This window comes from Protomyctophum bolini (genome assembly GCF_963924005.1).
Source record: "Protomyctophum bolini genome assembly, chromosome: 3".
Classification (NCBI taxonomy): Eukaryota; Metazoa; Chordata; class Actinopteri; order Myctophiformes; family Myctophidae; genus Protomyctophum; species Protomyctophum bolini.
The window spans coordinates 8,857,057-8,884,517 of record NC_137864.1 but is presented as its reverse complement, the minus strand read 5'-3'; the positions used below and the strand labels follow the sequence as shown (position 1 = coordinate 8,884,517).

Genomic DNA, 27,461 nt, shown 5'->3' with positions numbered 1-27,461 from the left:
GTTATCCTCATTTTTCATCATTTTTGAACATGGGCTATAGCCCCTACCGTACGGCATACTATAGCACGCCGTTTTTCATCATTTTTGAGGATTTGAAGAAAATTCAAAATTTCAAAAAACATGGGTTATAGCCCATCGTTTTTTGAATTTTTGAAAAAAATGTTATCCTCATTTTTCATCATTTTTGAACATGGGATATAGCCCCTACCGTACGGCATACTATAGCACGCCGTTTTTCATCATTTTTGAGGATTTGAAGAAAATTCAAAATTTCACAAAACATGGGTTATAGCCCATTGTTTTTTGAATTTTTGAAAAAAAAATTATCCTCATTTTTCATCATTTTTGAACATGGGCTATAGCCCCTACCGTACGGCATACTATAGCACGCCGTTTTTCATCATTTTTGAGGATTTGAAGAAAATTCAAAATTTCAAAAAACATGGGTTATAGCCCATCGTTTTTTGAATTTTTGAAAAAAATGTTATCCTCATTTTTCATCATTTTTGAACATGGGCTATAGCCCCTACCGTACGGCATACTATAGCACGCCGTTTTTCATCATTTTTGAGGATTTGAAGAAAATTCAAAATTTCAAAAAACATGGGTTATAGCCTATTGTTTTTTGAATTTTTGAAAAAAATGTTATCCTCATTTTTCATCATTTTTGAACATGGGCTATAGCCCCTACCGTACGGCATACTATAGCACGCCGTTTTTCATCATTTTTGAGGATTTGAAGAAAATTCAAAATTTAAAAAAACATGGGTTATAGCCCATCGTTTTTTGAATTTTTGAAAAAAATGTTATCCTCATTTTTCATCATTTTTGAACATGGGCTATAGCCCCTACCGTACGGCATACTATAGCACGCCGTTTTTCATCATTTTTGAGGATTTGAAGAAAATTAAAAATTTCAAAAAACATGGGTTATAGCCCATCGTTTTTTGAATTTTTGAAAAAAATGTTATCCTCATTTTTCATCATTTTTGAACATGGGCTATAGCCCCTACCGTACGGCATACTATAGCACGCCGTTTTTCATCATTTTTGAGGATTTGAAGAAAATTCAAAATTTCAAAAAACATGGGTTATAGCCCATTGTTTTTTGAATTTTGGAAAAAAAATTATCCTCATTTTTCATCATTTTTGAACATGGGCTATAGCCCCTACCGTACGGCATACTATAGCACGCCGTTTTTCATCATTTTTGAGGATTTGAAGAAAATTCAAAATTTCAAAAAACATGGGTTATAGCCCATTGTTTTTTGAATTTTTGAAAAAAAAATTATCCTCATTTTTCATCATTTTTGAACATGGGCTATAGCCCCTACCGTACGGCATACTATAGCACGCCGTTTTTCATCATTTTTGAGGATTTGAAGAAAATTCAAAATTTCAAAAAACATGGGTTATAGCCCATCGTTTTTTGAATTTTTGAAAAAAATGTTATCCTCATTTTTCATCATTTTTGAACATGGGCTATAGCCCCTACCGTACGGCATACTATAGCACGCCGTTTTTCATCATTTTTGAGGATTTGAAGAAAATTCAAAATTTCAAAAAACATGGGTTATAGCCCATCGTTTTTTGAATTTTTGAAAAAAATGTTATCCTCATTTTTCATCATTTTTGAACATGGGATATAGCCCCTACCGTACGGCATACTATAGCACGCCGTTTTTCATCATTTTTGAGGATTTGAAGAAAATTCAAAATTTAAAAAAACATGGGTTATAGCCCATCGTTTTTTGAATTTTTGAAAAAAATTATCCTCATTTTTCATCATTTTTGAACATGGGCTATAGCCCCTACCGTACGGCATACTATAGCACGCCGTTTTTCATCATTTTTGAGGATTTGAAGAAAATTAAAAATTTCAAAAAACATGGGTTATAGCCCATCGTTTTTTGAATTTTTGAAAAAAATGTTATCCTCATTTTTCATCATTTTTGAACATGGGCTATAGCCCCTACCGTACGGCATACTATAGCACGCCGTTTTTCATCATTTTTGAGGATTTGAAGAAAATTCAAAATTTCAAAAAACATGGGTTATAGCCCATTGTTTTTTGAATTTTGGAAAAAAAATTATCCTCATTTTTCATCATTTTTGAACATGGGCTATAGCCCCTACCGTACGGCATACTATAGCACGCCGTTTTTCATCATTTTTGAGGATTTGAAGAAAATTCAAAATTTCAAAAAACATGGGTTATAGCCCATTGTTTTTTGAATTTTTGAAAAAAAAATTATCCTCATTTTTCATCATTTTTGAACATGGGCTATAGCCCCTACCGTACGGCATACTATAGCACGCCGTTTTTCATCATTTTTGAGGATTTGAAGAAAATTCAAAATTTCAAAAAACATGGGTTATAGCCCATCGTTTTTTGAATTTTTGAAAAAAATGTTATCCTCATTTTTCATCATTTTTGAACATGGGCTATAGCCCCTACCGTACGGCATACTATAGCACGCCGTTTTTCATCATTTTTGAGGATTTGAAGAAAATTCAAAATTTCAAAAAACATGGGTTATAGCCCATCGTTTTTTGAATTTTTGAAAAAAATGTTATCCTCATTTTTCATCATTTTTGAACATGGGATATAGCCCCTACCGTACGGCATACTATAGCACGCCGTTTTTCATCATTTTTGAGGATTTGAAGAAAATTCAAAATTTCACAAAACATGGGTTATAGCCCATTGTTTTTTGAATTTTTGAAAAAAAAATTATCCTCATTTTTCATCATTTTTGAACATGGGCTATAGCCCCTACCGTACGGCATACTATAGCACGCCGTTTTTCATCATTTTTGAGGATTTGAAGAAAATTCAAAATTTCAAAAAACATGGGTTATAGCCCATCGTTTTTTGAATTTTTGAAAAAAATGTTATCCTCATTTTTCATCATTTTTGAACATGGGCTATAGCCCCTACCGTACGGCATACTATAGCACGCCGTTTTTCATCATTTTTGAGGATTTGAAGAAAATTCAAAATTTCAAAAAACATGGGTTATAGCCCATTGTTTTTTGAATTTTTGAAAAAAATGTTATCCTCATTTTTCATCATTTTTGAACATGGGCTATAGCCCCTACCGTACGGCATACTATAGCACGCCGTTTTTCATCATTTTTGAGGATTTGAAGAAAATTCAAAATTTCAAAAAACATGGGTTATAGCCCATCGTTTTTTGAATTTTTGAAAAAAATGTTATCCTCATTTTTCATCATTTTTGAACATGGGCTATAGCCCCTACCGTACGGCATACTATAGCACGCCGTTTTTCATCATTTTTGAGGATTTGAAGAAAATTCAAAATTAAAAAAAACATGGGTTATAGCCCATCGTTTTTTGAATTTTTGAAAAAAATGTTATCCTCATTTTTCATCATTTTTGAACATGGGCTATAGCCCCTACCGTACGGCATACTATAGCACGCCGTTTTTCATCATTTTTGAGGATTTGAAGAAAATTCAAAATTTCAAAAAACATGGGTTATAGCCCATCGTTTTTTGAATTTTTGAAAAAAATGTTATCCTCATTTTTCATCATTTTTGAACATGGGCTATAGCCCCTACCGTACGGCATACTATAGCACGCCGTTTTTCATCATTTTTGAGGATTTGAAGAAAATTCAAAATTTCAAAAAACATGGGTTATAGCCCATTGTTTTTTGAATTTTTGAAAAAAATGTTATCCTCATTTTTCATCATTTTTGAACATGGGCTATAGCCCCTACCGTACGGCATACTATAGCACGCCGTTTTTCATCATTTTTGAGGATTTGAAGAAAATTCAAAATTTCAAAAAACATGGGTTATAGCCCATCGTTTTTTGAATTTTTGAAAAAAATGTTATCCTCATTTTTCATCATTTTTGAACATGGGCTATAGCCCCTACCGTACGGCATACTATAGCACGCCGTTTTTCATCATTTTTGAGGATTTGAAGAAAATTCAAAATTTAAAAAAACATGGGTTATAGCCCATCGTTTTTTGAATTTTTGAAAAAAATGTTATCCTCATTTTTCATCATTTTTGAACATGGGCTATAGCCCCTACCGTACGGCATACTATAGCACGCCGTTTTTCATCATTTTTGAGGATTTGAAGAAAATTCAAAATTTCAAAAAACATGGGTTATAGCCCATCGTTTTTTGAATTTTTGAAAAAAATGTTATCCTCATTTTTCATCATTTTTGAACATGGGCTATTCTCCTCTTGCACAATGTAGTAGACGGGACTTCCTGGTTCTGTATCCCCCGTCTCTTCACTTCCGGCCCATCCACAGTGCATTGATTTCGCTGCATTTCTACGGACAATATTATTATTTTCTCGTCACTGGTAAATTCTGTAAGTACGTTTAAAATTTACTTTTATTTGTATGGTTCATTAATATACCTTTCGTTTTTATCGGAATTGTTTTATCGTGTGTTTATTTCCAAATATGTGTTCATTCGAAATGATGTGGATTGCTACTAGTTGGTAGGCGGTACTAGGCGAAATTTGTTTGTGCATACTGCATATACAGCATATCATCATGAGACATCATCACGTTTGTTAGACCTAGACTCGTTTGATAATGACAAAGAACACGTTAGCAACATTAGCATCATCATCATGACATTTAGCATCACAGATTAGCTCCGTCTGAAGCCAATCTCTCATATAGCCATTAATAAACGGTTTGCATAATTACAGTACATTCAAGCACAACTCAATACAACAACTGTTAACTGTGAATTCAATCAATTCATCATAATGATAAATTATGTTTGTGTTTGTGATGTTTTATAATGTTATGCCAAATATGTTCAGTATGTCTGCTTTTTCCACCACTGCCTGCATCTGATCACAGATAAATGTATTTATCTGTACAAACACTCTGTACTTTATTATTATTTTTTCATATTATAAGGCCTACATACTCTTATTATTGCATGACAAAAGGTGAAATTGGGCTATCTACATGCTCACAAGTCACAATGCAATGTGGTCTTGTAGATATTTTTTTTATTATTCAAATATTAATAACCCTGTTTCTATGTGTAGGGACCCACAACCAGGTAGCCTTCATGATCATCTGACAAATACAGGAGGACAGTGTTGGCAGGTATGTTTTTTTTATTCATTTGTATTATTGTATCATACCACATCTGTCTGATCGGTGCAGTTATCCACTGGTCTCGCTCTCCTCTCCCAAACACACATCTTAATGAATTCCTGCCGTGCTTCTATGTACTCATATGTGTATTGGTCAAGACACTGTACCTAAAGAATGCAGCATTTTTGTGTCTGTGTTTCTCACAAAAGACTGATTCTTTATAAAATCTAATTGTCTATATGCGCCTCGTTTTTTGCTCCAGGATGAAGAAAGGCACTGTAAAGTATATGAAGAGGGCGTGTGGTTCTGCAGAGTTTTGCTCAGTCCCTCTTTGCTCTACATCAGCTTCAGTCTGTTCGCTCAGTTTCCATGCCATCCCAGCTAATGCTGAACTGAGGGCAAGGTGGCTTGTCAACATCAAAAGGGATGACTTCAAAGGAGCCACTGCCATTCCTAGAAAAATAATAGATTTTCAAAATATTGCATTCATGTGTGAAAGGTTTGATTTACAAGTATGTATCCAACTTCCAGCATACAAATGGAACCAAATTGATCAGTACAGGTCCATCCTATAATTTTACATCTTGACTTAGATCTTCATACACTTGTATAGCAGGAGTATGCATGCAGACAGATAAACAAACAGAACACAGAAAGCTTCCATATATGATACAATAATAATGAATAAAAAAACATACCTGCCAACACTGTCCTCCTGTATTTGTCAGATGATCATGAAGGCTACCTGGTTGTGGGTCCCTACACACAGAAACAGGGTTATTAATATTTGAATAATAAAAAAAAGATCTACAAGACCACATTGCATTGTGACTTGTGAGCATGTAGATAGCCCAATTTCACTTTTTGTCATGCAATAATAAGAGTATGTAGGCCTTATAATATGAAAAAATAATAATAAAGTACAGTGTTTGTACAGATAAATACATTTATCTGTGATCAGATGCAGGCAGTGGTGGAAAAAGCAGACATACTGAACATATTTGGCATAACATTATAAAACATCACAAACACAAACATAATTTATCATTATGATGAATTGATTGAATTCACAGTTAACAGTTGTTGTATTGAGTTGTGCTTGAATGTACTGTAATTATGCAAACCATTTATTAATGGCTATATGAGAGATTGGCTTCAGACGGAGCTAATCTGTGATGCTAAATGTCATGATGATGATGCTAATGTTGCTAACGTGTTCTTTGTCATTATCAAACGAGTCTAGGTCTAACAAACGTGATGATGTCTCATGATGATATGCTGTATATGCAGTATGCACAAACAAATTAAACCATCATAGGGTGCTTCCCCAAACGGGTCCTTGCTCTAACAGTAAACGTTTATTTTGATGTATATTTATTTATACATTAAATAAAGCCCCAAAAGCTTAAAAGACACCACTGATAAAAACACTTAACAAACGTTAGCTTATTAAACAGATTGTAGCATAATAAAAGGTTTACTTTAGAATCTACAGTAGCAGTGTGCACAGCCAATTCGCCTAGTACCGCCTACCGCCTAGTAGCAATCCACATCATTTCGAATGAACACATTTTTGGAAATAAACACACGATAAAACAATTCCGATAAAAACGAAAGGTATATTAATGAACCATACAAATAAAAGTAAATTTTAAACGTACTTACAGAATTTACCAGTGACGAGAAAATAATAATATTGTCCGTAGAAATGTAGCGAAATCAATGCACTGTGGATGGGCCGGAAGTGAAGAGACGGGGGATACAGAACCAGGAAGTCCCGTCTACTACATTGTGCAAGAGGAGAATAGCCCCTACCGTACGGCATACTATAGCACGCCGTTTTTCATCATTTTTGAGGATTTGAAGAAAATTCAAAATTTCAAAAAACATGGGTTATAGCCCATCGTTTTTTGAATTTTTGAAAAAAATGTTATCCTCATTTTTCATCATTTTTGAACATGGGCTATAGCCCCTACCGTACGGCATACTATAGCACGCCGTTTTTCATCATTTTTGAGGATTTGAAGAAAATTCAAAATTTCAAAAAACATGGGTTATAGCCCATCGTTTTTTGAATTTTTGAAAAAAATGTTATCCTCATTTTTCATCATTTTTGAACATGGGCTATAGCCCCTACCGTACGGCATACTATAGCACGCCGTTTTTCATCATTTTTGAGGATTTGAAGAAAATTCAAAATTTCAAAAAACATGGGTTATAGCCCATTGTTTTTGAATTTTTGAAAAAAATGTTATCCTCATTTTTCATCATTTTTGAACATGGGCTATAGCCCCTACCGTACGGCATACTATAGCACGCCGTTTTTCATCATTTTTGAGGATTTGAAGAAAATTCAAAATTTCAAAAATCATGGGTTATAGCCCATCGTTTTTTGAATTTTTGAAAAAAATGTTATCCTCATTTTTCATCATTTTTGAACATGGGCTATAGCCCCTACCGTACGGCATACTATAGCACGCCGTTTTTCATCATTTTTGAGGATTTGAAGAAAATTCAAAATTTCAAAAAACATGGGTTATAGCCCATCGTTTTTTGAATTTTTGAAAAAAATGTTATCCTCATTTTTCATCATTTTTGAACATGGGCTATAGCCCCTACCGTACGGCATACTATAGCACGCCGTTTTTCATCATTTTTGAGGATTTGAAGAAAATTCAAAATTTCAAAAAACATGGGTTATAGCCCATCGTTTTTTGAATTTTTGAAAAAAATGTTATCCTCATTTTTCATCATTTTTGAACATGGGCTATAGCCCCTACCGTACGGCATACTATAGCACGCCGTTTTTCATCATTTTTGAGGATTTGAAGAAAATTCAAAATTTCAAAAAACATGGGTTATAGCCCATTGTTTTTTGAATTTTTGAAAAAAATGTTATCCTCATTTTTCATCATTTTTGAACATGGGCTATAGCCCCTACCGTACGGCATACTATAGCACGCCGTTTTTCATCATTTTTGAGGATTTGAAGAAAATTCAAAATTTAAAAAAACATGGGTTATAGCCCATCGTTTTTTGAATTTTTGAAAAAAATGTTATCCTCATTTTTCATCATTTTTGAACATGGGCTATAGCCCCTACCGTACGGCATACTATAGCACGCCGTTTTTCATCATTTTTGAGGATTTGAAGAAAATTCAAAATTTCAAAAAACATGGGTTATAGCCCATCGTTTTTTGAATTTTTGAAAAAAATGTTATCCTCATTTTTCATCATTTTTGAACATGGGCTATAGCCCCTACCGTACGGCATACTATAGCACGCCGTTTTTCATCATTTTTGAGGATTTGAAGAAAATTCAAAATTTCAAAAAACATGGGTTATAGCCCATTGTTTTTGAATTTTTGAAAAAAATGTTATCCTCATTTTTCATCATTTTTGAACATGGGCTATAGCCCCTACCGTACGGCATACTATAGCACGCCGTTTTTCATCATTTTTGAGGATTTGAAGAAAATTCAAAATTTCAAAAATCATGGGTTATAGCCCATCGTTTTTTGAATTTTTGAAAAAAATGTTATCCTCATTTTTCATCATTTTTGAACATGGGCTATAGCCCCTACCGTACGGCATACTATAGCACGCCGTTTTTCATCATTTTTGAGGATTTGAAGAAAATTCAAAATTTCAAAAAACATGGGTTATAGCCCATCGTTTTTTGAATTTTTGAAAAAAATGTTATCCTCATTTTTCATCATTTTTGAACATGGGCTATAGCCCCTACCGTACGGCATACTATAGCACGCCGTTTTTCATCATTTTTGAGGATTTGAAGAAAATTCAAAATTTCAAAAAACATGGGTTATAGCCCATCGTTTTTTGAATTTTTGAAAAAAATGTTATCCTCATTTTTCATCATTTTTGAACATGGGCTATAGCCCCTACCGTACGGCATACTATAGCACGCCGTTTTTCATCATTTTTGAGGATTTGAAGAAATTTCAAAATTTCAAAAATCATGGGTTATAGCCCATCGTTTTTTGAATTTTTGAAAAAAATGTTATCCTCATTTTTCATCATTTTTGAACATGGGCTATAGCCCCTACCGTACGGCATACTATAGCACGCCGTTTTTCATCATTTTTGAGGATTTGAAGAAAATTAAAAATTTCAAAAAACATGGGTTATAGCCCATCGTTTTTTGAATTTTTGAAAAAAATGTTATCCTCATTTTTCATCATTTTTGAACATGGGCTATAGCCCCTACCGTACGGCATACTATAGCACGCCGTTTTTCATCATTTTTGAGGATTTGAAGAAAATTCAAAATTTCAAAAAACATGGGTTATAGCCCATTGTTTTTGAATTTTTGAAAAAAATGTTATCCTCATTTTTCATCATTTTTGAACATGGGCTATAGCCCCTACCGTACGGCATACTATAGCACGCCGTTTTTCATCATTTTTGAGGATTTGAAGAAAATTCAAAATTTCAAAAATCATGGGTTATAGCCCATCGTTTTTTGAATTTTTGAAAAAAATGTTATCCTCATTTTTCATCATTTTTGAACATGGGCTATAGCCCCTACCGTACGGCATACTATAGCACGCCGTTTTTCATCATTTTTGAGGATTTGAAGAAAATTCAAAATTTCAAAAAACATGGGTTATAGCCCATCGTTTTTTGAATTTTTGAAAAAAATGTTATCCTCATTTTTCATCATTTTTGAACATGGGCTATAGCCCCTACCGTACGGCATACTATAGCACGCCGTTTTTCATCATTTTTGAGGATTTGAAGAAAATTCAAAATTTCAAAAAACATGGGTTATAGCCCATCGTTTTTTGAATTTTTGAAAAAAATGTTATCCTCATTTTTCATCATTTTTGAACATGGGCTATAGCCCCTACCGTACGGCATACTATAGCACGCCGTTTTTCATCATTTTTGAGGATTTGAAGAAAATTCAAAATTTCAAAAATCATGGGTTATAGCCCATCGTTTTTTGAATTTTTGAAAAAAATGTTATCCTCATTTTTCATCATTTTTGAACATGGGCTATAGCCCCTACCGTACGGCATACTATAGCACGCCGTTTTTCATCATTTTTGAGGATTTGAAGAAAATTCAAAATTTCAAAAAACATGGGTTATAGCCCATCGTTTTTTGAATTTTTGAAAAAAATGTTATCCTCATTTTTCATCATTTTTGAACATGGGCTATAGCCCCTACCGTACGGCATACTATAGCACGCCGTTTTTCATCATTTTTGAGGATTTGAAGAAAATTCAAAATTTCAAAAAACATGGGTTATAGCCCATCGTTTTTTGAATTTTTGAAAAAAATGTTATCCTCATTTCTCATCATTTTTGAACATGGGCTATAGCCCTTACCGTACGGCATACTATAGCACGCCGTTTTTCATCATTTTTGAGGATTTGAAGAAAATTCAAAATTTCAAAAAACATGGGTTATAGCCCATCGTTTTTTGAATTTTTGAAAAAAATGTTATCCTCATTTTTCATCATTTTTGAACATGGGCTATAGCCCCTACCGTACGGCATACTATAGCACGCCGTTTTTCATCATTTTTGAGGATTTGAAGAAAATTAAAAATTTCAAAAAACATGGGTTATAGCCCATCGTTTTTTGAATTTTTGAAAAAAATGTTATCCTCATTTTTCATCATTTTTGAACATGGGCTATAGCCCCTACCGTACGGCATACTATAGCACGCCGTTTTTCATCATTTTTGAGGATTTGAAGAAAATTCAAAATTTCAAAAAACATGGGTTATAGCCCATTGTTTTTGAATTTTTGAAAAAAATGTTATCCTCATTTTTCATCATTTTTGAACATGGGCTATAGCCCCTACCGTACGGCATACTATAGCACGCCGTTTTTCATCATTTTTGAGGATTTGAAGAAAATTCAAAATTTCAAAAATCATGGGTTATAGCCCATCGTTTTTTGAATTTTTGAAAAAAATGTTATCCTCATTTTTCATCATTTTTGAACATGGGCTATAGCCCCTACCGTACGGCATACTATAGCACGCCGTTTTTCATCATTTTTGAGGATTTGAAGAAAATTCAAAATTTCAAAAAACATGGGTTATAGCCCATTGTTTTTGAATTTTTGAAAAAAATGTTATCCTCATTTTTCATCATTTTTGAACATGGGCTATAGCCCCTACCGTACGGCATACTATAGCACGCCGTTTTTCATCATTTTTGAGGATTTGAAGAAAATTCAAAATTTCAAAAATCATGGGTTATAGCCCATCGTTTTTTGAATTTTTGAAAAAAATGTTATCCTCATTTTTCATCATTTTTGAACATGGGCTATAGCCCCTACCGTACGGCATACTATAGCACGCCGTTTTTCATCATTTTTGAGGATTTGAAGAAAATTCAAAATTTCAAAAAACATGGGTTATAGCCCATCGTTTTTTGAATTTTTGAAAAAAATGTTATCCTCATTTTTCATCATTTTTGAACATGGGCTATAGCCCCTACCGTACGGCATACTATAGCACGCCGTTTTTCATCATTTTTGAGGATTTGAAGAAAATTCAAAATTTCAAAAAACATGGGTTATAGCCCATCGTTTTTTGAATTTTTGAAAAAAATGTTATCCTCATTTTTCATCATTTTTGAACATGGGCTATAGCCCCTACCGTACGGCATACTATAGCACGCCGTTTTTCATCATTTTTGAGGATTTGAAGAAAATTCAAAATTTCAAAAATCATGGGTTATAGCCCATCGTTTTTTTAATTTTTGAAAAAAATGTTATCCTCATTTTTCATCATTTTTGAACATGGGCTATAGCCCCTACCGTACGGCATACTATAGCACGCCGTTTTTCATCATTTTTGAGGATTTGAAGAAAATTCAAAATTTCAAAAAACATGGGTTATAGCCCATCGTTTTTTGAATTTTTGAAAAAAATGTTATCCTCATTTTTCATCATTTTTGAACATGGGCTATAGCCCCTACCGTACGGCATACTATAGCACGCCGTTTTTCATCATTTTTGAGGATTTGAAGAAAATTCAAAATTTCAAAAAACATGGGTTATAGCCCATCGTTTTTTGAATTTTTGAAAAAAATGTTATCCTCATTTCTCATCATTTTTGAACATGGGCTATAGCCCTTACCGTACGGCATACTATAGCACGCCGTTTTTCATCATTTTTGAGGATTTGAAGAAAATTCAAAATTTCAAAAAACATGGGTTATAGCCCATCGTTTTTTGAATTTTTGAAAAAAATGTTATCCTCATTTTTCATCATTTTTGAACATGGGCTATAGCTCCTACCGTACGGCATACTATAGCACGCCGTTTTTCATCATTTTTGAGGATTTGAAGAAAATTCAAAATTTCAAAAAACATGGGTTATAGCCCATCGTTTTTAGATTTTTTGAAAAAAATGTTATCCTCATTTTTCATCATTTTTGAACATGGGCTATAGCCCCTACCGTACGGCATACTATAGCACGCCGTTTTTCATCATTTTTGAGGATTTGAAGAAAATTCAAAATTTCAAAAAACATGGGTTATAGCCCATCGTTTTTTGAATTTTTGAAAAAAATGTTATCCTCATTTTTCATCATTTTTGAACATGGGCTATAGCCCCTACCGTACGGCATACTATAGCACGCCGTTTTTCATCATTTTTGAGGATTTGAAGAAAATTCAAAAATTCAAAAAACATGGGTTATAGCCCATTGTTTTTTGAATTTTTGAAAAAAATGTTATCCTCATTTTTCATCATTTTTGAACATGGGCTATAGCCCCTACCGTACGGCATACTATAGCACGCCGTTTTTCATCATTTTTGAGGATTTGAAGAAAATTCAAAATTTCAAAAAACATGGGTTATAGCCCATTGTTTTTTGAATTTTTGAAAAAAATGTTATCCTCATTTTTCATCATTTTTGAACATGGGCTATAGCCCCTACCGTACGGCATACTATAGCACGCCGTTTTTCATCATTTTTGAGGATTTGAAGAAAATTCAAAATTTCAAAAAACATGGGTTATAGCCCATCGTTTTTTGAATTTTTGAAAAAAATGTTATCCTCATTTTTCATCATTTTTGAACATGGGCTATAGCCCCTACCGTACGGCATACTATAGCACGCCGTTTTTCATCATTTTTGAGGATTTGAAGAAAATTCAAAATTTCAAAAATCATGGGTTATAGCCCATCGTTTTTTGAATTTTTGAAAAAAATGTTATCCTCATTTTTCATCATTTTTGAACATGGGCTATAGCCCCTACCGTACGGCATACTATAGCACGCCGTTTTTCATCATTTTTGAGGATTTGAAGAAAATTCAAAATTTCAAAAAACATGGGTTATAGCCCATCGTTTTTTGAATTTTTGAAAAAAATGTTATCCTCATTTTTCATCATTTTTGAACATGGGCTATAGCCCCTACCGTACGGCATACTATAGCACGCCGTTTTTCATCATTTTTGAGGATTTGAAGAAAATTCAAAATTTCAAAAATCATGGGTTATAGCCCATCGTTTTTTGAATCTTTGAAAAAAATGTTATCCTCATTTTTCATCATTTTTGAACATGGGCTATAGCCCCTACCGTACGGCATACTATAGCACGCCGTTTTTCATCATTTTTGAGGATTTGAAGAAAATTCAAAATTTCAAAAAACATGGGTTATAGCCCATCGTTTTTTGAATTTTTGAAAAAAATGTTATCCTCATTTTTCATCATTTTTGAACATGGGCTATAGCCCCTACCGTACGGCATACTATAGCACGCCGTTTTTCATCATTTTTGAGGATTTGAAGAAAATTCTAAATTTCAAAAAACATGGGTTATAGCCCATCGTTTTTTGAATTTTTGAAAAAAATGTTATCCTCATTTTTCATCATTTTTGAACATGGGCTATAGCCCTTACCGTACGGCATACTATAGCACGCCGTTTTTCATCATTTTTGAGGATTTGAAGAAAATTCAAAATTTCAAAAAACATAGGTTATAGCCCATCGTTTTTTGAATTTTTGAAAAAAATGTTATCCTCATTTTTCATCATTTTTGAACATGGGCTATAGCTCCTACCGTACGGCATACTATAGCACGCCGTTTTTCATCATTTTTGAGGATTTGAAGAAAATTCAAAATTTCAAAAAACATGGGTTATAGCCCATCGTTTTTAGATTTTTTGAAAAAAATGTTATCCTCATTTTTCATCATTTTTGAACATGGGCTATAGCCCCTACCGTACGGCATACTATAGCATGCCGTTTTTCATCATTTTTGAGGATTTGAAGAAAATTCAAAATTTCAAAAAACATGGGTTATAGCCCATCGTTTTTTGAATTTTTGAAAAAAATGTTATCCTCATTTTTCATCATTTTTGAACATGGGCTATAGCCCCTACCGTACGGCATACTATAGCACGCCGTTTTTCATCATTTTTGAGGATTTGAAGAAAATTCAAAAATTCAAAAAACATGGGTTATAGCCCATTGTTTTTTGAATTTTTGAAAAAAATGTTATCCTCATTTTTCATCATTTTTGAACATGGGCTATAGCCCCTACCGTACGGCATACTATAGCACGCCGTTTTTCATCATTTTTGAGGATTTGAAGAAAATTCAAAATTTCAAAAAACATGGGTTATAGCCCATCGTTTTTTGAATTTTTGAAAAAAATGTTATCCTCATTTTTCATCATTTTTGAACATGGGCTATAGCCCCTACCGTACGGCATACTATAGCACGCCGTTTTTCATCATTTTTGAGGATTTGAAGAAAATTCAAAATTTCAAAAAACATGGGTTATAGCCCATCGTTTTTTGAATTTTTGAAAAAAATGTTATCCTCATTTTTCATCATTTTTGAACATGGGCTATAGCTCCTACCGTACGGCATACTATAGCACGCCGTTTTTCATCATTTTTGAGGATTTGAAGAAAATTCAAAATTTCAAAAAACATGGGTTATAGCCCATCGTTTTTAGATTTTTTGAAAAAAATGTTATCCTCATTTTTCATCATTTTTGAACATGGGCTATAGCCCCTACCGTACGGCATACTATAGCACGCCGTTTTTCATCATTTTTGAGGATTTGAAGAAAATTCAAAATTTCAAAAAACATGGGTTATAGCCCATCGTTTTTTGAATTTTTGAAAAAAATGTTATCCTCATTTTTCTATTTTGAACATGGGCTATAGCCCCTACCGTACGGCATACTATAGCACGCCGTTTTTCATCATTTTTGAGGATTTGAAGAAAATTCAAAATTTCAAAAAACATGGGTTATAGCCCATTGTTTTTTGAATTTTTGAAAAAAATGTTATCCTCATTTTTCATCATTTTTGAACATGGGCTATAGCCCCTACCGTACGGCATACTATAGCACGCCGTTTTTCATCATTTTTGAGGATTTGAAGAAAATTCAAAATTTCAAAAAACATGGGTTATAGCCCATCGTTTTTTGAATTTTTGAAAAAAATGTTATCCTCATTTTTCATCATTTTTGAACATGGGCTATAGCCCCTACCGTACGGCATACTATAGCACGCCGTTTTTCATCATTTTTGAGGATTTGAAGAAAATTCAAAATTTGAAGAAAATGAGGATAACATTTTTTTCAAAAATTCAAAAAACGATGGGCTATAACCCATGTTTTTTGAAATTTTGAATTTTCTTCAAATCCTCAAAAATGATGAAAAACGGCGTGCTATAGTATGCCGTACGGTAGGGGCTATAGCCCATGTTCAAAAATGATGAAAAATGAGGATAACATTTTTTTCAAAAATTCAAAAAACGATGGGCTATAACCCATGTTTTTTTAAATTTTGAATTTTCTTCAAATCCTCAAAAATGATGAAAAACGGCGTGCTATAGTATGCCGTACGGTAGGGGCTATAGCCCATGTTCAAAAATGATGAAAAATGAGGATAACATTTTTTTCAAAAATTCAAAAAACGATGGGCTATAACCCATGTTTTTTGAAATTTTGAATTTTCTTCAAATCCTCAAAAATGATGAAAAACGGCGTGCTATAGTATGCCGTACGGTAGGGGCTATAGCCCATGTTCAAAAATGATGAAAAATGAGGATAATTTTTTTTTCAAAAATTCAAAAAACAATGGGCTATAACCCATGTTTTTTGAAATTTTGAATTTTCTTAAAATCCTCAAAAATGATGAAAAACGGCGTGCTATAGTATGCCGTACGGTAGGGGCTATAGCCCATGTTCAAAAATGATGAAAAATGAGGATAACATTTTTTTCAAAAATTCAAAAAACGATGGGCTATAACCCATGTTTTTTGAAATTTTGAATTTTCTTCAAATCCTCAAAAATGATGAAAAACGGCGTGCTATAGTATGCCGTACGGTAGGGGCTATAGCCCATGTTCAAAAATGATGAAAAATGAGGATAACATTTTTTTTCAAAAAATCTAAAAACGATGGGCTATAACCCATGTTTTTTGAAATTTTGAATTTTCTTCAAATCCTCAAAAATGATGAAAAACGGCGTGCTATAGTATGCCGTACGGTAGGAGCTATAGCCCATGTTCAAAAATGATGAAAAATGAGGATAACATTTTTTTCAAAAATTCAAAAAACGATGGGCTATAACCCATGTTTTTTGAAATTTTGAATTTTCTTCAAATCCTCAAAAATGATGAAAAACGGCGTGCTATAGTATGCCGTACGGTAGGGGCTATAGCCCATGTTCAAAAATGATGAAAAATGAGGATAACATTTTTTTCAAAAATTCAAAAAACGATGGGCTATAACCCATGTTTTTTGAAATTTTGAATTTTCTTCAAATCCTCAAAAATGATGAAAAACGGCGTGCTATAGTATGCCGTACGGTAGGGGCTATAGCCCATGTTCAAAAATGATGAAAAATGAGGATAACATTTTTTTCAAAAATTCAAAAAACGATGGGCTATAACCCATGTTTTTTGAAATTTAGAATTTTCTTCAAATCCTCAAAAATGATGAAAAAAGGCGTGCTATAGTATGCCGTACGGTAGGGGCTATATCCCATGTTCAAAAATGATGAAAAATGAGGATAACATTTTTTTTCAAAAAATCTAAAAACGATGGGCTATAACCCATGTTTTTTGAAATTTTGAATTTTCTTCAAATCCTCAAAAATGATGAAAAACGGCGTGCTATAGTATGCCGTACGGTAGGAGCTATAGCCCATGTTCAAAAATGATGAAAAATGAGGATAACATTTTTTTTAAAAATTCAAAAAACGATGGGCTATAACCCATGTTTTTTGAAATTTTGAATTTTCTTCAAATCCTCAAAAATGATGAAAAACGGCGTGCTATAGTATGCCGTACGGTAGGGGCTATAGCCCATGTTCAAAAATGATGAAAAATGAGGATAACATTTTTTTCAAAAATTCAAAAAACGATGGGCTATAACCCATGTTTTTTGAAATTTTGAATTTTCTTCAAATCCTCAAAAATGATGAAAAACGGCGTGCTATAGTATGCCGTACGGTAGGGGCTATAGCCCATGTTCAAAAATGATGAAAAATGAGGATAACATTTTTTTCAAAAATTCAAAAAACGATGGGCTATAACCCATGTTTTTTGAAATTTTTAATTTTCTTCAAATCCTCAAAAATGATGAAAAACGGCGTGCTATAGTATGCCGTACGGTAGGGGCTATAGCCCATGTTCAAAAATGATGAAAAATGAGGATAACATTTTTTTCAAAAATTCAAAAAACGATGGGCTATAACCCATGTTTTTTGAAATTTTGAATTTTCTTCAAATCCTCAAAAATGATGAAAAACGGCGTGCTATAGTATGCCGTACGGTAGGGGCTATATCCCATGTTCAAAAATGATGAAAAATGAGGATAACATTTTTTTTCAAAAAATCTAAAAACGATGGGCTATAACCCATGTTTTTTGAAATTTTGAATTTTCTTCAAATCCTCAAAAATGATGAAAAACGGCGTGCTATAGTATGCCGTACGGTAGGGGCTATATCCCATGTTCAAAAATGATGAAAAATGAGGATAACATTTTTTTTCAAAAAATCTAAAAACGATGGGCTATAACCCATGTTTTTTGAAATTTTGAATTTTCTTCAAATCCTCAAAAATGATGAAAAACGGCGTGCTATAGTATGCCGTACGGTAGGGGCTATAGCCCATGTTCAAAAATTATGAAAAATGAGGATAACATTTTTTTCAAAAATTCAAAAAACGATGGGCTATAACCCATGTTTTTTGAAATTTTGAATTTTCTTCAAATCCTCAAAAATGATGAAAAACGGCGTGCTATAGTATGCCGTACGGTAGGGGCTATAGCCCATGTTCAAAAATGATGAAAAATGAGGATAACATTTTTTTCAAAAATTCAAAAAACTATGGGCTATAACCCATGTTTTTTGAAATTTTGAATTTTCTTCAAATCCTCAAAAATGATGAAAAACGGCGTGCTATAGTATGCCGTACGGTAGGGGCTATATCCCATGTTCAAAAATGATGAAAAATGAGGATAACATTTTTTTTCAAAAAATCTAAAAACGATGGGCTATAACCCATGTTTTTTGAAATTTTGAATTTTCTTCAAATCCTCAAAAATGATGAAAAACGGCGTGCTATAGTATGCCGTACGGTAGGGGCTATAGCCCATGTTCAAAAATGATGAAAAATGAGGATAACATTTTTTTCAAAAATTCAAAAAACGATGGGCTATAACCCATGTTTTTTGAAATTTTGAATTTTCTTCAAATCCTCAAAAATGATGAAAAACGGCGTGCTATAGTATGCCGTACGGTAGGGGCTATAGCCCATGTTCAAAAATGATGAAAAATGAGGATAACATTTTTTTCAAAAATTCAAAAAACTATGGGCTATAACCCATGTTTTTTGAAATTTTGAATTTTCTTCAAATCCTCAAAAATGATGAAAAACGGCGTGCTATAGTATGCCGTACGGTAGGGGCTATAGCCCATGTTCAAAAATGATGAAAAATGAGGATAACATTTTTTTCAAAAATTCAAAAAACGATGGGCTATAACCCATGTTTTTTGAAATTTTGAATTTTCTTCAAATCCTCAAAAATGATGAAAAACGGCGTGCTATAGTATGCCGTACGGTAGGGGCTATATCCCATGTTCAAAAATGATGAAAAATGAGGATAACATTTTTTTTCAAAAAATCTAAAAACGATGGGCTATAACCCATGTTTTTTTAAATTTTGAATTTTCTTCAAATCCTCAAAAATGATGAAAAACGGCGTGCTATAGTATGCCGTACGGTAGGAGCTATAGCCCATGTTCAAAAATGATGAAAAATGAGGATAACATTTTTTTCAAAAATTAAAAAAACGATGGGCTATAACCCATGTTTTTTGAAATTTTGAATTTTCTTCAAATCCTCAAAAATGATGAAAAACGGCGTGCTATAGTATGCCGTACGGTAGGGGCTATAGCCCATGTTCAAAAATGATGAAAAATGAGGATAACATTTTTTTCAAAAATTCAAAAAACGATGGGCTATAACCCATGTTTTTTGAAATTTAGAATTTTCTTCAAATCCTCAAAAATGATGAAAAACGGCGTGCTATAGTATGCCGTACGGTAGGGGCTATAGCCCATGTTCAAAAATGATGAAAAATGAGGATAACATTTTTTTCAAAAATTCAAAAAACGATGGGCTATAACCCATGTTTTTTGAAATTTTGAATTTTCTTCAAATCCTCAAAAATGATGAAAAACGGCGTGCTATAGTATGCCGTACGGTAGGGGCTATATCCCATGTTCAAAAATGATGAAAAATGAGGATAACATTTTTTTTCAAAAAATCTAAAAACGATGGGCTATAACCCATGTTTTTTGAAATTTTGAATTTTCTTCAAATCCTCAAAAATGATGAAAAACGGCGTGCTATAGTATGCCGTACGGTAGGGGCTATAGCCCATGTTCAAAAATGATGAAAAATGAGGATAACATTTTTTTCAAAAATTCAAAAAACGATGGGCTATAACCCATGTTTTTTGAAATTTTGAATTTTCTTCAAATCCTCAAAAATGATGAAAAACGGCGTGCTATAGTATGCCGTACGGTAGGGGCTATAGCCCATGTTCAAAAATGATGAAAAATGAGGATAACATTTTTTTCAAAAATTCAAAAAACTATGGGCTATAACCCATGTTTTTTGAAATTTTGAATTTTCTTCAAATCCTCAAAAATGATGAAAAACGGCGTGCTATAGTATGCCGTACGGTAGGGGCTATAGCCCATGTTCAAAAATGATGAAAAATGAGGATAACATTTTTTTCAAAAATTCAAAAAACGATGGGCTATAACCCATGTTTTTTGAAATTTTGAATTTTCTTCAAATCCTCAAAAATGATGAAAAACGGCGTGCTATAGTATGCCGTACGGTAGGGGCTATATCCCATGTTCAAAAATGATGAAAAATGAGGATAACATTTTTTTTCAAAAAATCTAAAAACGATGGGCTATAACCCATGTTTTTTTAAATTTTGAATTTTCTTCAAATCCTCAAAAATGATGAAAAACGGCGTGCTATAGTATGCCGTACGGTAGGAGCTATAGCCCATGTTCAAAAATGATGAAAAATGAGGATAACATTTTTTTCAAAAATTAAAAAAACGATGGGCTATAACCCATGTTTTTTGAAATTTTGAATTTTCTTCAAATCCTCAAAAATGATGAAAAACGGCGTGCTATAGTATGCCGTACGGTAGGGGCTATAGCCCATGTTCAAAAATGATGAAAAATGAGGATAACATTTTTTTCAAAAATTCAAAAAACGATGGGCTATAACCCATGTTTTTTGAAATTTAGAATTTTCTTCAAATCCTCAAAAATGATGAAAAACGGCGTGCTATAGTATGCCGTACGGTAGGGGCTATAGCCCATGTTCAAAAATGATGAAAAATGAGGATAACATTTTTTTCAAAAATTCAAAAAACGATGGGCTATAACCCATGTTTTTTGAAATTTTGAATTTTCTTCAAATCCTCAAAAATGATGAAAAACGGCGTGCTATAGTATGCCGTACGGTAGGGGCTATAGCCCATGTTCAAAAATGATGAAAAATGAGGATAACATTTTTTTCAAAAATTCAAAAAACTATGGGCTATAACCCATGTTTTTTGAAATTTTGAATTTTCTTCAAATCCTCAAAAATGATGAAAAACGGCGTGCTATAGTATGCCGTACGGTAGGGGCTATAGCCCATGTTCAAAAATGATGAAAAATGAGGATAACATTTTTTTCAAAAATTCAAAAAACGATGGGCTATAACCCATGTTTTTTGAAATTTTGAATTTTCTTCAAATCCTCAAAAATGATGAAAAACGGCGTGCTATAGTATGCCGTACGGTAGGGGCTATAGCCCATGTTCAAAAATGATGAAAAATGAGGATAACATTTTTTTCAAAAATTCAAAAAACGATGGGCTATAACCCATGTTTTTTTAAATTTTGAATTTTCTTCAAATCCTCAAAAATGATGAAAAACGGCGTGCTATAGTATGCCGTACGGTAGGAGCTATAGCCCATGTTCAAAAATGATGAAAAATGAGGATAACATTTTTTTCAAAAATTCAAAAAACGATGGGCTATAACCCATGTTTTTTGAAATTTTGAATTTTCTTCAAATCCTCAAAAATGATGAAAAACGGCGTGCTATAGTATGCCGTACGGTAGGGGCTATAGCCCATGTTCAAAAATGATGAAAAATGAGGATAACATTTTTTTCAAAAATTCAAAAAACTATGGGCTATAACCCATGTTTTTTGAAATTTTGAATTTTCTTCAAATCCTCAAAAATGATGAAAAACGGCGTGCTATAGTATGCCGTACGGTAGGGGCTATATCCCATGTTCAAAAATGATGAAAAATGAGGATAACATTTTTTTTCAAAAAATCTAAAAACGATGGGCTATAACCCATGTTTTTTGAAATTTTGAATTTTCTTCAAATCCTCAAAAATGATGAAAAACGGCGTGCTATAGTATGCCGTACGGTAGGGGCTATAGCCCATGTTCAAAAATGATGAAAAATGAGGATAACATTTTTTTCAAAAATTCAAAAAACGATGGGCTATAACCCATGTTTTTTGAAATTTTGAATTTTCTTCAAATCCTCAAAAATGATGAAAAACGGCGTGCTATAGTATGCCGTACGGTAGGGGCTATAGCCCATGTTCAAAAATGATGAAAAATGAGGATAACATTTTTTTCAAAAATTCAAAAAACTATGGGCTATAACCCATGTTTTTTGAAATTTTGAATTTTCTTCAAATCCTCAAAAATGATGAAAAACGGCGTGCTATAGTATGCCGTACGGTAGGGGCTATAGCCCATGTTCAAAAATGATGAAAAATGAGGATAACATTTTTTTCAAAAATTCAAAAAACGATGGGCTATAACCCATGTTTTTTGAAATTTTGAATTTTCTTCAAATCCTCAAAAATGATGAAAAACGGCGTGCTATAGTATGCCGTACGGTAGGGGCTATATCCCATGTTCAAAAATGATGAAAAATGAGGATAACATTTTTTTTCAAAAAATCTAAAAACGATGGGCTATAACCCATGTTTTTTTAAATTTTGAATTTTCTTCAAATCCTCAAAAATGATGAAAAACGGCGTGCTATAGTATGCCGTACGGTAGGGGCTATAGCCCATGTTCAAAAATGATGAAAAATGAGGATAACATTTTTTTCAAAAATTCAAAAAACGATGGGCTATAACCCATGTTTTTTGAAATTTTGAATTTTCTTCAAATCCTCAAAAATGATGAAAAACGGCGTGCTATAGTATGCCGTACGGTAGGGGCTATAGCCCATGTTCAAAAATGATGAAAAATGAGGATAACATTTTTTTCAAAAATTCAAAAAACTATGGGCTATAACCCATGTTTTTTGAAATTTTGAATTTTCTTCAAATCCTCAAAAATGATGAAAAACGGCGTGCTATAGTATGCCGTACGGTAGGGGCTATAGCCCATGTTCAAAAATGATGAAAAATGAGGATAACATTTTTTTCAAAAATTCAAAAAACGATGGGCTATAACCCATGTTTTTTGAAATTTTGAATTTTCTTCAAATCCTCAAAAATGATGAAAAACGGCGTGCTATAGTATGCCGTACGGTAGGGGCTATATCCCATGTTCAAAAATGATGAAAAATGAGGATAACATTTTTTTTCAAAAAATCTAAAAACGATGGGCTATAACCCATGTTTTTTTAAATTTTGAATTTTCTTCAAATCCTCAAAAATGATGAAAAACGGCGTGCTATAGTATGCCGTACGGTAGGAGCTATAGCCCATGTTCAAAAATGATGAAAAATGAGGATAACATTTTTTTCAAAAATTAAAAAAACGATGGGCTATAACCCATGTTTTTTGAAATTTTGAATTTTCTTCAAATCCTCAAAAATGATGAAAAACGGCGTGCTATAGTATGCCGTACGGTAGGGGCTATAGCCCATGTTCAAAAATGATGAAAAATGAGGATAACATTTTTTTCAAAAATTCAAAAAACGATGGGCTATAACCCATGTTTTTTGAAATTTAGAATTTTCTTCAAATCCTCAAAAATGATGAAAAACGGCGTGCTATAGTATGCCGTACGGTAGGGGCTATAGCCCATGTTCAAAAATGATGAAAAATGAGGATAACATTTTTTTCAAAAATTCAAAAAACGATGGGCTATAACCCATGTTTTTTGAAATTTTGAATTTTCTTCAAATCCTCAAAAATGATGAAAAACGGCGTGCTATAGTATGCCGTACGGTAGGGGCTATAGCCCATGTTCAAAAATGATGAAAAATGAGGATAACATTTTTTTCAAAAATTCAAAAAACTATGGGCTATAACCCATGTTTTTTGAAATTTTGAATTTTCTTCAAATCCTCAAAAATGATGAAAAACGGCGTGCTATAGTATGCCGTACGGTAGGGGCTATAGCCCATGTTCAAAAATGATGAAAAATGAGGATAACATTTTTTTCAAAAATTCAAAAAACGATGGGCTATAACCCATGTTTTTTGAAATTTTGAATTTTCTTCAAATCCTCAAAAATGATGAAAAACGGCGTGCTATAGTATGCCGTACGGTAGGGGCTATAGCCCATGTTCAAAAATGATGAAAAATGAGGATAACATTTTTTTCAAAAATTCAAAAAACGATGGGCTATAACCCATGTTTTTTGAAATGTTGAATTTTCTTCAAATCCTCAAAAATGATGAAAAACGGCGTGCTATAGTATGCCGTACGGTAGGGGCTATAGCCCATGTTCAAAAATGATGAAAAATGAGGATAACATTTTTTTCAAAAATTCAAAAAACGATGGGCTATAACCCATGTTTTTTGAAATTTTGAATTTTCTTCAAATCCTCAAAAATGATGAAAAACGGCGTGCTATAGTATGCCGTACGGTAGGGGCTATAGCCCATGTTCAAAAATTATGAAAAATGAGGATAACATTTTTTTCAAAAATTCAAAAAACGATGGGCTATAACCCATGTTTTTTGAAATTTTGAATTTTCTTCAAATCCTCAAAAATGATGAAAAACGGCGTGCTATAGTATGCCGTACGGTAGGGGCTATAGCCCATGTTCAAAAATGATGAAAAATGAGGATAACATTTTTTTCAAAAATTCAAAAAACTATGGGCTATAACCCATGTTTTTTGAAATTTTGAATTTTCTTCAAATCCTCAAAAATGATGAAAAACGGCGTGCTATAGTATGCCGTACGGTAGGGGCTATATCCCATGTTCAAAAATGATGAAAAATGAGGATAACATTTTTTTTCAAAAAATCTAAAAACGATGGGCTATAACCCATGTTTTTTGAAATTTTGAATTTTCTTCAAATCCTCAAAAATGATGAAAAACGGCGTGCTATAGTATGCCGTACGGTAGGGGCTATAGCCCATGTTCAAAAATGATGAAAAATGAGGATAACATTTTTTTCAAAAATTCAAAAAACGATGGGCTATAACCCATGTTTTTTGAAATTTTGAATTTTCTTCAAATCCTCAAAAATGATGAAAAACGGCGTGCTATAGTATGCCGTACGGTAGGGGCTATAGCCCATGTTCAAAAATGATGAAAAATGAGGATAACATTTTTTTCAAAAATTCAAAAAACTATGGGCTATAACCCATGTTTTTTGAAATTTTGAATTTTCTTCAAATCCTCAAAAATGATGAAAAACGGCGTGCTATAGTATGCCGTACGGTAGGGGCTATAGCCCATGTTCAAAAATGATGAAAAATGAGGATAACATTTTTTTCAAAAATTCAAAAAACGATGGGCTATAACCCATGTTTTTTGAAATTTTGAATTTTCTTCAAATCCTCAAAAATGATGAAAAACGGCGTGCTATAGTATGCCGTACGGTAGGGGCTATATCCCATGTTCAAAAATGATGAAAAATGAGGATAACATTTTTTTTCAAAAAATCTAAAAACGATGGGCTATAACCCATGTTTTTTTAAATTTTGAATTTTCTTCAAATCCTCAAAAATGATGAAAAACGGCGTGCTATAGTATGCCGTACGGTAGGAGCTATAGCCCATGTTCAAAAATGATGAAAAATGAGGATAACATTTTTTTCAAAAATTAAAAAAACGATGGGCTATAACCCATGTTTTTTGAAATTTTGAATTTTCTTCAAATCCTCAAAAATGATGAAAAACGGCGTGCTATAGTATGCCGTACGGTAGGGGCTATAGCCCATGTTCAAAAATGATGAAAAATGAGGATAACATTTTTTTCAAAAATTCAAAAAACGATGGGCTATAACCCATGTTTTTTGAAATTTAGAATTTTCTTCAAATCCTCAAAAATGATGAAAAACGGCGTGCTATAGTATGCCGTACGGTAGGGGCTATAGCCCATGTTCAAAAATGATGAAAAATGAGGATAACATTTTTTTCAAAAATTCAAAAAACGATGGGCTATAACCCATGTTTTTTGAAATTTTGAATTTTCTTCAAATCCTCAAAAATGATGAAAAACGGCGTGCTATAGTATGCCGTACGGTAGGGGCTATATCCCATGTTCAAAAATGATGAAAAATGAGGATAACATTTTTTTTCAAAAAATCTAAAAACGATGGGCTATAACCCATGTTTTTTGAAATTTTGAATTTTCTTCAAATCCTCAAAAATGATGAAAAACGGCGTGCTATAGTATGCCGTACGGTAGGGGCTATAGCCCATGTTCAAAAATGATGAAAAATGAGGATAACATTTTTTTCAAAAATTCAAAAAACGATGGGCTATAACCCATGTTTTTTGAAATTTTGAATTTTCTTCAAATCCTCAAAAATGATGAAAAACGGCGTGCTATAGTATGCCGTACGGTAGGGGCTATAGCCCATGTTCAAAAATGATGAAAAATGAGGATAACATTTTTTTCAAAAATTCAAAAAACTATGGGCTATAACCCATGTTTTTTGAAATTTTGAATTTTCTTCAAATCCTCAAAAATGATGAAAAACGGCGTGCTATAGTATGCCGTACGGTAGGGGCTATAGCCCATGTTCAAAAATGATGAAAAATGAGGATAACATTTTTTTCAAAAATTCAAAAAACGATGGGCTATAACCCATGTTTTTTGAAATTTTGAATTTTCTTCAAATCCTCAAAAATGATGAAAAACGGCGTGCTATAGTATGCCGTACGGTAGGGGCTATATCCCATGTTCAAAAATGATGAAAAATGAGGATAACATTTTTTTTCAAAAAATCTAAAAACGATGGGCTATAACCCATGTTTTTTTAAATTTTGAATTTTCTTCAAATCCTCAAAAATGATGAAAAACGGCGTGCTATAGTATGCCGTACGGTAGGAGCTATAGCCCATGTTCAAAAATGATGAAAAATGAGGATAACATTTTTTTCAAAAATTAAAAAAACGATGGGCTATAACCCATGTTTTTTGAAATTTTGAATTTTCTTCAAATCCTCAAAAATGATGAAAAACGGCGTGCTATAGTATGCCGTACGGTAGGGGCTATAGCCCATGTTCAAAAATGATGAAAAATGAGGATAACATTTTTTTCAAAAATTCAAAAAACGATGGGCTATAACCCATGTTTTTTGAAATTTAGAATTTTCTTCAAATCCTCAAAAATGATGAAAAACGGCGTGCTATAGTATGCCGTACGGTAGGGGCTATAGCCCATGTTCAAAAATGATGAAAAATGAGGATAACATTTTTTTCAAAAATTCAAAAAACGATGGGCTATAACCCATGTTTTTTGAAATTTTGAATTTTCTTCAAATCCTCAAAAATGATGAAAAACGGCGTGCTATAGTATGCCGTACGGTAGGGGCTATAGCCCATGTTCAAAAATGATGAAAAATGAGGATAA

At 32.9% G+C, this 27,461-nt stretch overlaps 1 long non-coding RNA gene across 1 annotated transcript; it reads left to right on the top strand.

Moving 5' to 3' along the window:
- Positions 1-4,258: 4,258 nt before the first annotated feature.
- On the top strand, positions 4,259-6,128 carry LOC308313283. Its single transcript, XR_013963874.1, has 3 exons — positions 4,259-4,359; positions 5,059-5,119; positions 5,373-6,128. It is a non-coding gene; the product is annotated as an uncharacterized lncRNA (long non-coding RNA).
- The last annotated feature ends 21,333 nt before the right edge of the window (positions 6,129-27,461 follow it).